The sequence below is a fragment of the Carcharhinus amblyrhynchos genome, chromosome 22 (assembly GCF_965287045.1).
Source record: "Carcharhinus amblyrhynchos chromosome 22, sCarAmb.v2.hapA, whole genome shotgun sequence".
NCBI classification, from domain to species: domain Eukaryota; kingdom Metazoa; phylum Chordata; class Chondrichthyes; order Carcharhiniformes; family Carcharhinidae; genus Carcharhinus; species Carcharhinus amblyrhynchos.
In genome coordinates this window covers 14,829,876-14,840,409 of record NC_137345.1, presented here as the reverse complement: position 1 = coordinate 14,840,409, position 10,534 = coordinate 14,829,876, and the positions used below count along the sequence as shown (strand labels likewise).

The window sequence follows — 10,534 nt, the reverse complement described above, 5'->3', positions numbered from 1 at the left end:
GAATGTGCAAACTCTATACAGACAGTGACCTAAGCCAGGAATCAAACCCGGATCCCTGGCGCTGAAAGGCAGTACTGCTAGCCACTGTGCCACCCTCATTCATTCATTTATTACCTTTGCTTTTTCCTCCTACCTCGGCAGACAGTTCCACTCACTGCATAAAAAAGCTCTTCCTCACATTCCCACGACCTCACATGTCTTGTCCAGAACTTTAAATCTGTATTCCCCTGGTCCTTGTACCATGAACAACAGCTTTTCTCTGCAAATTCTATCTACATCTATAATAGTCTTGTAATCTTCTATCAAATCTCCTTTGTTCCAAGGAGAAAAATCTCCCTCAAGGATGATTGCATTCTTCACTAAGATGTGGTTACAGAACTGAGTGCAATACTGCAATTGCGACCTAATCAGAGCTTTGGAAAAGTTAAGTACAACTTCCATAATTTTACGGGTTCTTAGAACCACTACAGAGAAGGTTGAGCAGAAAGCAGTCGTATAAGATATTGACATACACTCCACAACCTCAGAGGCTTTCATGTAAGCTGCCTGCTGAGTGCATGACCCTGGCGCTAAACAGCATGGGTTCAGAGAAATAGCTACCCTTTGCAGCTCAGCCACATTTTGTCAAACAATAACAAGAATTGCTTACGCTTATACAGTGCCCTTGTGTTGCAAAACATCCCAAGGTGCTTTCACATCAGGTTAATCAGATTAATGTTAACAGTGGGACAAAGAGGAGGCATTGGGATAGGTTACCAACAGCTTCGTCAAAGAGGTGGAGTTTAAGAATTGTCTTAAAAGGACAGAAAAGAGTTTAAGGGAGGCAATTTCAGGGTTCAGGCCCTTGTAGCTGAAGTCATGACCGTCAATGCAACTGTTTCTTTTTTATTCATATTACTCCATCCTTCTTAATTAAAAAGAAATAAACAAAATCAGTTTGAAATAAGACCTCTGCCTCTGCCACACTGCAGTTGCTCAAACAATATCTGAGTTGGTGCATGTGCCTTGCAGTAGTTATGGACTTCAAATTAACCCAAGTCAAAAACTTTGTTTAAGCTTTGCCCAGAGTTTATCGTATTATCTGAGCCCTTTATGTTGAAATGCACTTTTAATACTGCATTTTGGCAATTTAATCCATTTGTATAATAGTTTAGTCCACAGAAGCAAAGTTTTCTCTTTTAAATATCATAATTGCATGGAACTCTCCATTCATGACATTTTATACTCTGATCACACCCTTTTGTAGCTCTGTTCGGGCATATTTGTAAAGTAATTCTGGATACTCATCGTAAGAAATTGGAGACAGTGATGGGTTATTTAAGGTCACCCCTTAAACTGGAAGCAGAAGGGAATCCAGAGAGGTTAAACTCAATACTGTCATCCGTTCCATCTCCTTCCATACACATGCTTTACCGATTATGCATTGAAACCTGTTGAGGAAGTTTTTTGGTGCAGTAAGATTAAACTCAGAGTTTGAGCTCACTTTGAAGCACACAGTTCCAAAACTTGCTGAGTGCTCAGGAAATTCTCCACGACCTTGTCCCCAATGGCTATAGAGGAGAATTGAAAAGCAGCTTTAATAACATATTTGACTCGAAATATCCTGCAAGTAAGTACCTTTTGTTTCATTTACTGTCTCCAGTTTGAGAATAGTTGCCTTTCTTGAATTTAAATTAATTCAGAAAAGAAGGTTGTGCTTGTTTGCAAACTAATCCAACTTTGATATAATTAGTTTGGAAGACAATCAAAGGCCATTGGGACAAAGGAAATGCACTGAGCAGTTTGACGTTGTCACCTGCATTTTAAAATCTGAGAAATCTAGCGGACCGATTGACGTTTCATTTTTGCTGCAAAATATAAAAAAACCTTACAGAACTTCCTCATTAGTTTGATGGAAAATCTAAGTCACATTATGTTCCCTCACGCCAGAGAGCTTTTAATGTGTATCCCTTGGCTTGTAGGTGCACTTGAGGAAAAAACTGTTTTAAATAAAGTTTCTCAATTTAATACCAGATCCTGAGGTGAATCATCTTATACGGTAGAAAGAAAAGTGGGAGATATGCTAAAGACATTTGATTGGTTCATTACTTACAGAAGGATGCCTCAATCAAACCCTATTATCTTCAGTGAAGGGAATTAAATAAATTACAGTAGCACCCAGCAATTCTGCAATAAAGACTCTGTTTACTTAGGAACCCAACTAAATTGTTCCAATTTGAAATACAGTGGCTGGAATCTTATCGCCATTCATACCGGTGAGATATTCCCATCCTGCTGCAGTGAACGGAGATTTGACTGGCCGTTAAATTCTCTGACCCTACAGCAGCGGGAGTGTGGCGTGAACAGTGGGTAAGATTGTGCCCCCCCCACATTTGAAAGCATTGAATTTTAGTTAGAATTGATAGTTGATAATTACTGCCTAATCTCTAAATTCCATTAATCCTCGCTAATTTAACATTTACTCTGTAAAGTTTATACGGTGTGTAGATATGATCGTTCCCATTAAAATAAAAATGAATAATAATATTAGCACTTATCACACCCAATTACAAAAGGATCTGTTGTTAAGTCCTCCCTATCCTCACACAACTGTACGATTAAAAACACTTGTGAAATCTTGAAGGTAAAGCAATGTTTTGAATTAGTCACAACTCTTTGAAGATTATTTTTAAATTGCTTGTTTAAAAAAAAACCCAAAGACGTCACTATTAAACCTGGCGTGATGTTAAATTTGAAATAATTTTCAATCATAAGTTCCACAATGTGACAAAGTTGTGCAAATACAGAAGCTCTGGCTAATGACACAGTGGCACAATGGTTAGTACTGTTGCCTCACAATGTCGGGGACCCAGTTCAATTCCGGCCTCTGGTCGCTGTCTGTGTGGAGTTTGCACATTCTCCCCATGTCTGTGTGGGCTTCCTCCGGGTGCTCTGGTTTCTTCCCACAGTCCAAAGATGTGCAGGTTAGGTTGATTGGCCATGCTAAATTGACCCAAGTGTCAGGGGATTAGTGAGGTAAATATGTGGGGTTACAGGAATAGGGCTCGGGTGGGATTGTGGTGAATGCAGTGGGCCGAATGGCCTGCTTCTGCACTGTAGGGATTCTATAAAAAAATTCTGAAGGAAACCTAAAAATGTACTCCGAGATCGACGAGTAGACATTGGCCTGGGATGTGATTTTACTCAGTAGTAATCTTCAACAAACTTTAAGAATTGAATTGAATGGTATCTACCATTTCAAAGATCAGAGATGCTCCAAAACTACAGGCTCTGCTTTGAAATGCTCAATCAATTATGTCTCAATGTCCTGTAACAAAAAGACCATCATCTGCATTTTGTAGCTGCAGCTGTGGGAAGAGGGTAGACCAGTTGCTGAGAGAGAGACTGTAAATGATGAAGGCTCATAAATTCAAATAAAGAGGGCTGATGTACAAAGGGGCAGGAAGTTTTGAGAGCACCCCCAGCACTTTAGACTGAAGTGTCTACTTATGTTACACTTTGGAGGTTTTTCCCTTTCCTCCCACTGCCTGAGAGAAATGCACCCAACTGGTGTTCATTCTAGTGCATGGATTCATTTAGGATGGAATCACCCCTCCTCCTTGTGCCTTTGACTTTATCCACATGAACTATGTCTGGAGGGGCGATGGCCCAGTGGTATTACTGCTAGACTATTAATCAGAAACTCAGCTAATGTTCTGGAGACCTGGGTTTGAATTCTGCTGATGATGGAGTTTGAATTCAATAAAAGAAAACTGGCATTAAGAATCTAATGATGACTGTGACACCTTTGTCAATTTTCAAAAAAACACATATCGTTTACTAATTTTAGGGAAGGAAATCTGCCTCCTTTCCAGGCCTGGCCTACATGTGACTCCCACCATAGCAGATGGTGGGATTTGAATTCAATAAAAAAAGCATTTCTAGAATTAAGAATCTTACCTGGTCTGATCTATGTGTGACTCCAGAGCCATAGCAATGTGGTTGACTCTCAACTGCCCTTTGAAATGGCCTAGCAATCCACTCAGGTCAAGGGCAACTAGGGATGGGGAATAAAATAAATGCTGGTTCAGCCAGCAATGCCCATGTCCCACAAATGAATCGAAAAATTGAAGTAAATATTTTCCTACTGGCCTTAGGACAAAACGGGGGAATCCGGTGTCTAAGAACCAGACATTTAAAAACTTCAGGTTACTGCAGTATTTTGTTTGCCCAGGGAAATCTTTAACAAATCCTTAGGGCTGCTCAGTAAGAAACTTAAGTTGTAGTTTGTAGTGTCCAGAGAAAGGTGCAGTAGCAGGGAGGAAACTTTGGAAAAATGCTCAAAGGAATATATCAAATTTATTAATAGCATTATCTGAGTAAATTAAGGGATAAAAACTTCAGATGTATATTATCAAAGGAGAAACTGCTTGCAAATCTCAGCAGGTCTGGCAGCATTTGTAAGGAGAGAAAATAACTGATATTTCGAGTCCAGATGACCCTTTGTCTAAGCTAAAAGGCATAGAAAGTGAGAGATATTTATACTGCAGGGTGAGGGAATGAAAGGTGAATCATAGCCACAGAAACAAGGGGAAAAGGCTGCTGATGGCAGCCCATAGAGAGAATAAGAAGTGTGAGTGGCTGAATGACAGAGAAGCTGAAATCAGAGGGTAAACTGTGACGGGTGAAGATGTGGGGGGAGAGGGGGATGGGTGGGAGAGAGGTAAAATGGAGAAAAAGGGGAAGAAAAAGTGGAAAAAAGATAAGGAAAGAGGGGATAAAATAGAGGGGAAAGTGGGAGGGGAAAAGAAAAGTAAAGAATGACAATAAAGAAATAAAAGGTAGAGAACAATAAAATATGAAATTAAATGAAAACAAAGGGGTTGAGGTGGGGTGGAGCTAATCATCTGAAGTTGTTGAATTCGATGTTGAGACTGGAAGTGCCTAGTTGGAAGATGAGATGCTGTTCGTTCAGTTTGCGTTGAGCGTCACTCGAACATTGCAGCAAGCCAAGGACAGACATAAGAACATAAGAACATAAGAAATAGGAGCAGGAGTAGGCCATCTAGCCCTTCGAGCCTGCCCCGCCATTCAATAAGATCATGGCTGATCTGTCGTGGCTCAGTTCCACTTTCCCGCCCTCTCCCCATAACCCTCAATCCCTTCTCTTATCAAAAACCCATCAACCCGCTTCTTAAAAATATTTAGCGAGGCAGCCTCCACCACTTCAACGGGCAGAGAATTCCAGAGATTCACCACCCTTTGAGTGAAGAAGTTCCTCCTCAACTCCGTTCTAAACCGCCTCCCCTTTATCTTGAGGCTGTGCCCCCTAGTCCTACTGTCTTTTTTGAGCGGGAAGAGTCTCTCCACCTCTATCCTATCCATCCCATTCATCATCTTATACGTCTCAATGAGATCTCCCCTCATTCTTCTAAACTCTAACGAGTACAAGCCTAGTTTATTCAGCCTCTCCTCATAGCTCAATCCCCTCAACTCCGGTATCAGCCTAGTAAACCTCCTCTGCACTCCCTCCAGGGCCAAAATATCCTTGCGCAGGTGCGGCGCCCAAAACTGCACACAGTACTCCAGCTGCGGCCTCACCAATGCCCTATACAGCTGCAGCAAGACCTCTCTACTTTTATATTCAATCCCCCTCGCTATGAAGGCCAGCATCCCATTCGCCTTCCTGACCACCTGCAGGATTGTATGTTAAAATGGCAAGCAACCGGAAGGCCAGGGTCCTGATTGTGCACAGACTGAAGGTGCTCAGCAAAGCGATCATCCAGTCTACACTTGATCTCTCCGATATGGAGGAGGGCACATTGGAAGTAGCGAATGCAGTAGACCAAATTGAAAGAGATGCAAGTGAAACGCTGCTTTCCCTGGAATGAATGCTTTGAGCCTTGGATGGTAAGCATGGAAGAGGTAAAAGGGCAGGTGTTAAATCTTCATATGTATTACACTGCACTGTACTCAAAGAACAAAGAAAGTTACAACACAGGAACAGGCCCTTCAACCTGTCAAGTCTGCACTTCCCATGCTGCCCGACTTAACTAAGACCCCCTTCTGGGGATCTATTCCCATCTTATTCATGTACTTGTCAAGACACCCCTTAAAAGTCACTACCGTATCCGTTTCCACTACCTCCTCCGGCAACAAGTTCCAGGCACCCATTACTCCCTGTGTAAAACATCTGCCTTGTATATCTCCTTTAAACCTTGCCCCTCACACCTTAAATCTGTGCTCTGTAGTAATTGACTCTTCCACCATAGGAAAAAGAATTATTATTCGGCAGGGTAAGAGATATCGCTGTAACTAAAAAAAAAATTCAACAGGGTAAGTATTACTCACGTGTAACTACAGAATTAATATTCAGCAGGGTCATAGTTACTCACTGTGTAACTACAGGATTAATATTCAGCAGGATCATAATTACACACTGTGTAACTACAGGATTAATATTCAGCAGGGTAAGGATTACTCACGTGTAACTACAGAATTAATATTCAGCAGGGGAAGGGTTATTCGCTGTGTAACTGAAGAATTAATATTCACCAGGCTGAGGATTAATCACTGTGTAACTACAGAATTGATATTCAGCAGGGAAAGGGTTACTCACTGTGAAGCTACGGAATTAATATCCAGCAGAGTCATAGTTACTCACTGTGTAACCACAGAATTAGTATTCAGCAGGGTAAGAGGTACTCGCTGTGTAACTGAAGAATTAATATTCACCAGGCTGAGGATTAACCACGGAATTAATATCCAGCAGGGTCATAGTTACTCACTGTGTAACTACAGAATGAACATTCAGCAGGGTAAGAGGTACTTAGTGTGTAACTACAGAATTAATATCCAGCAGGGTCATAGTTACTCACTGTGTAAGTACAGCATTAAAATTCAGCAGTGTAAGAGGTAGTCACTGTGTAACTACGGAATTAATATTCAGCATGGTAAGAGTTACTTGCTGTGTAACTACTCTATCAGTAAAATAACTTTGGGCATTACAATGTTACCAGTTACATATTTCAATCATTGACATCCATCATAGCCCTTCAACTAAAGGTGAAATTTACTCTCCGACACATCAGGTCAACATCACATGAATAACTGGAACAGAAACCAGTAAATTAGTTTGACAACATGACTATTGTGATTCACCTATTCCAGGCTCTCAGTAGATATGCTTTCTCACATACTTCTCAAATCTAAAGCTTTTGGATTCGGGACAATGCTGGATCTAAAGATCCACAAAGATCTACCGGTCTCTGTGGATTTCCTCTTTAAATACAAAGGATTATATCTGATACAAGGTGGAGGTTTGGACCATTTGACCAAACCTTTCCATACTGTTCTTTGAGTTCCACTTGAGTTTTTATTATCATCTATTTGATTTGGCACCAAGGGCTGGACTTTGCCTCATGTGGAAAAATACATGGGGGCAGGCTTGAAAACCTGCACCACCAGAAGTGGGACGGGGAGAGGAGCAGTCAGAAGGCAGGCAGGCAGCCAATTGAGGTAACTTAATTAATCTTAATTGGCCATTTCCAGAGACCAACTAGATCCAACATTAAGAACTAAACCAGCTGCCTTAAGGTGGCAGCCTCAGTGCTGTGCAGGGCTCAAAGACGCCTGGCAGGTTTTGAGGTTTTCCCCACCTGCCTGTGAGATGCTGCAGCTACAGACTGCCCTGTGAAGGGGTTCCCATCACAACGCTTGCCTGGCTGCTAAGACCATTCTGTCATTTAAAAAGATTGCAGCAAGGGCGTCTCAAGCTGGAGTCACTTCCTCTCCCCCAGTCAAACTGCAAGCTGCCTTTTCCGAGCAAGAGGGCCTTCTAATGGCATTCCAGTTTCAGGACAGCCCATTCATTATCCTTCATTTCTATAGTTTTTTCCTAGAGAAATGTTTGTCTAAAGTGTCTGATCTCCCAAACCATGAGGAGGATTTATAGTGTTCTCTTCTGAGCAGGAAGCTGGTGTTGAGTGTTGCTTTTAGCAAGTGCTTAATGTCATTGATGAGTGTTCCTTCACTGTCTTGTAGAGTGTTGGAGGAAGAGAACACTATCCTTAACTGGATAACGAGATCACTCTCCACTCAAGCCAGTCAGGGAAATTCATTATTGGGTAATTGCTTCCCATTGAGAATGGGATTCTAACTCCTATTTAATGTTGACATTGTGGTTCCAATCTAAAACTCTGACTGAATTTGTAAGGATCTCCAGGTGTCTAGTACAGCATTAGAGGCCAATCACATTGAAGAAGTCTCACAACACCAGGTTAAAGTCCAATAGGTTTATTTGGTATTACAAGCAGCACTCCGAAAGCTTGTAATACCAGATAAGCCTATTACACTTTAACCTAGAGTTATGAGACTTCTTATTGTGCTCACCCCAGTCCAATACTGGCATCTCCACATCAAGTATTTTCATAGCAACAAACAAAGTTTGTTTATGAATTAGGCAGTGTCTCAGGCAGTACAGTGGGCAGAAAGTTATTCAAGTACTGAATGCGTTCTTTTTGAGTTGTGATGTCAGTGTTTATTTTAAATTTCATAAGCAGCTGAGACGCCCACATCTGGATTATGCATCCACAGTTTGGAACCCACATTTTCAGTGAGATATACAGCTTATAGAGAGAGTGCAAGGATGTGTTACCAGGATAATGGAAGGCATGAGGGAATACTGTGTGAGGAGCATTTAAGAATTCTTGATTACAATCTTTAAGAAGACTGAGTTTTCTTTTAGTTGAAGTTTATAAATTGATACTTGGCCAAACTGTCTCTGAGCCTGAAAAGCTCTTTCCTCACAATAACAATATCTTGTCTGGTCATTAGTATAAACTACACAAATTTGGTCCAAGTCTTGAGATTCACATTTATTTTTCATAAAGAATTGTTGATATTTTGAATGCTTTGGCTGATTTTGTTGTCAATGCTGACCATGTAGTGACTTTTAGAAAACTTGCCAAAACAGGGGGCGTGACCTTATGAAAAAAATTTGAAGGCTTCACCTCCAATCAGGTCCAACCTCCTTGGCACTGCCTCAGCACAGTCATGCTGCCTGATGGGTAGTACCAGTGTGCCCAGTGCCCAATGGGCAGTGCCAGGGTGTCAACTGGAGAGTGTCACATGGCCCTGTGCACACTGCCAGGCTGGCACTATCCCAAGGGCACTGATCCTGACTACCCAGGGAGCTTCAATGGCCTCTGATCCCCAACAAAGCCAACATGTGTGGTCTCCGCTGATGGAGACCAGCTGTAATTCCTGCCAGTATGAAACTTGACCGGCTAGGGTTTAAGTATAACTGAGCCCGGATGATGATGCCTAAGACTCACTAATGGCAAGTAAAGCGTGTCATTGATGTTTAAATTAGCATCATGCCCTTTTGCCAGCAAAGCATGGCCGGTAAGATTCTGTGAGCTGAGAAAACAGAAGCCAATTTTACAGCAACCTTACAACCTCACCTCACCAAGCAATGGGAGTGATGAGATTGTAAGATCACACCCATAGGGTGGGGATTTTCCTCCTCCTTTGCAGTGTGTTTTGTGGCAGCAGGAGGCTGGTCCTCACGAACAGTGGGATCTTATGGTCCTGCCTTTTATAATGGGGTTTCCTGTTGCGGAAACCTGTGGCATGGGTCCATTGCTATTGGGATCGCAAGATCCTGTCGGTGTAAACGGCAGCAAGATGTCGTTGATTGCATAATTTCTATGTATGTATGGACTGGTGTTGTTTCTCTTGCTTTGAATAATGTGCTTTGCACTGCATGGTAATAATGATAAATAAATAAACACACCTCAAAGTAAAAGGCATGGAATCCCTTTGCTGTGTTACAGATTGTCATTTAACAAATGAGTGATTGGAACATACACAGGGGGATGAAAGTAGAAACTAAAATATCACAAACAAGCTTTAAATATAATCTTAAAAGGTGAATTTTACAATAGTGAAGGAATTTCACATTCAACAAATATAAAATTACTCTTTTGGGGTCCGTGAAGCTGTTTAACATCAATCACGAACTTAGTTTGTTGTTAAAGTCCCAATACACTTTAATGGGATATAACTGTTTCCAGGGTTATCACAGCAAGACTAACAGGGTAGCTGTGGGAATTCTTGTCAACTTAGTGATTTCTAATTGATTGCATTCACGGGCGGACCTCAATAGCTCACCTTCTTGAGAAGGGTAGAATCACTGAAGCAACTTCTGGATTTCTGTGTTTAACTGCACATGTGTAAACTTCAGGATTTGTTGCCACTTTAGAAGGAGCAATGATGGTCATCATTCATAGAAAATCATAGAATCATAGAAACCCTACAGTGCAGAAGCAGGCCATTCGGCCCATCAACCCTGCACCGACAACAATCCCACCCAGACCTGACCCTGTGACATCACGTATTTACTCTGCTAGTCTTTTCTGACACTAAGGGTCAATTTAGCATGGCCCATCAACCTAATCTGCACATCTTTGGATAGTGGGAAGAATGATGTGGGTATGCCGGTGTTGGACTGGCGTAAACACAGTAAAAAGTCTGACAACACCAGGTTTTAGTC

At 41.6% G+C, this 10,534-nt stretch overlaps 1 protein-coding gene and 1 non-coding gene across 2 annotated transcripts in view; both read left to right on the top strand.

Annotated features, from left to right (window-relative positions):
• The first annotated feature begins 1,467 nt into the window (after positions 1–1,467).
• LOC145356856 (lumican) overlaps positions 1,468–10,534 on the top strand; it is a 35,758-nt gene continuing 26,691 nt past the window's right edge. The window contains exon 1 of the mRNA XM_080209792.1: positions 1,468–1,609. The gene's annotated coding sequence lies outside the window, so the exon portion shown is untranslated. The remainder of the gene's footprint in view (positions 1,610–10,534) is intronic.
• On the top strand, positions 7,835–8,057 carry LOC145357187 (small nucleolar RNA U3). Its single transcript, XR_013889271.1, has one exon. It is a non-coding gene; the product is annotated as a small nucleolar RNA U3 (small nucleolar RNA).